Consider the following 1856-nt stretch of genomic DNA (forward strand, 5'->3'; position numbering starts at 1 on the left):
GATCTCAATTAAATGCGTATGTTTTCGAGCGATTTGAGCTCGAAAACAACGAAAAATTCGACTGATGGCCTGCAATAGTCAATCGTTTTTCATATATTTTTTTAAGTAACTCAAATTTTATAATCATATATTTTTTTATTATGTGAATAATAATAAATATAATGTAATAAATATAATACACTTTGTGAGCATTTTTGAAAAGTCCAAAAGAAGTCCAGTATTTTGTCGCACCTGGAAATTTGCCGGCCTGAACACTAGGCCCTAGTGCTCCTAGTGTAAATCCTGTTAGTATATTTAGCTTAAATATTAGACATCCTTTGCATTTGTTGAAATTTGTGAGAAATCAGTGTATTTTCGTTATTAAATATATTTTTTGGTATTAAGGAAAATGTGTCGTATAATTAATTATAAAATCAGTTTATTAATAAATTTGTTAAAATACATATTTCAATATCAAGTTTTATTAAACACGTCTGGACTAAATTCGCTTAAATTGTCATTAATAAACAAAATTAGATGGCAAAAAAGGCGAAAGGATTGTTGCCTTGAAGACACTAAATTACTTTAAAAAAGTAAAAACTGTATATACACAGAAATACATATAAGTAATATTCATTTTTTTCCGAATTAATGAATTATATCATCTAACGTGTTATATATTGCTCAAGAAATATACCACTTTGTGACATTCGTGTTTTCAAGCTAAAATAGGCAAAAATAATCTTTTTAAACATATAACTATTCTAGCATTATGTCTTACAATCTACTATGTAACTATGATAAATTTGTTTTTTTTGTGTATGTGTGCATGAACCCACAGAATTAAAGGGTAATTATCTGATATCCGCGTTTTCAGTAGTAAATATAAATAATAATAACAACATACCTTAATAGGGTCAATCATTTATTACAGAAAACACCTGTACACGCACTAACGAAAGTTGTTTAATACTAAAAAAAAAACTTATTTGGACAAAAATCCCTAGGATTCAACTTAACACTCAACTGTGCATAACAAATGAGTCTCTAAGCGCGAGTCGAGTTCTTATAGGTCCGCGAGGTCCGTTGACCACTGACAAACAATACTGCCGAAATCGTCGTCCAAAATAAAAGAAGTGATTCCTTCTGAGAGGCGACACTCAAATTCTGTCGCCTTTATATTTCTCTGACAGCCACCCTTGCTTATTATGCATTAAAATTGCAATCCACTACTCTTAAAATGCCAACGAATCGCCTTGAACTTGGCTTAAGACATGTCGATCGAGTTTGACCGCTAAGGATCGACATCAATACTTAAGTAGATACACACAACATACATTATTTAAACGTTCGTACATACTTTTCGTATTAAAATTTATAATTATCATTAACATAAATACAATGAACACCTAAAAGAGATAATTATAAAATAATAGGTGCAAAACTGAGTAACTAAATTTTTCATGTCACCTTTATGGAGGCTGCCGCGGTCACCGGTTACGATTTCCGATGGACACGTTTAATTCAAATGGTATTAAAACAAGAACAACAATATCCTTCGAATGGCACAGATTTCATCCCCTCCATTTATCTAAAATACCAAAAAAACGTACCAGAAGATTACCTACTTATTAAAATAACAACAACTTCTTTACTATATACCCTTAGTTATTTTAAAAAATTATAAATCTTGATGAATAAGTGTTTATACATATGATATTACGAAACTTTCTAAAAATCTTGAAATATTTGTAAGTAATTTTAGTTTTTTAAATTAAAGAGGAACATGTTTTTGGTGCACAATTTCAGCAATATCCCACAGATATAATAAATAGATACGAAAACAACTAATAGTTAGGCATTCAGTTTTCCCTCAC

The sequence above is a fragment of the Agrilus planipennis genome, unplaced genomic scaffold (genome assembly GCF_000699045.2).
Source record: "Agrilus planipennis isolate EAB-ADULT unplaced genomic scaffold, Apla_2.0 scaffold127, whole genome shotgun sequence".
In the NCBI taxonomy this organism is placed as follows: Eukaryota; Metazoa; Arthropoda; class Insecta; order Coleoptera; family Buprestidae; genus Agrilus; species Agrilus planipennis.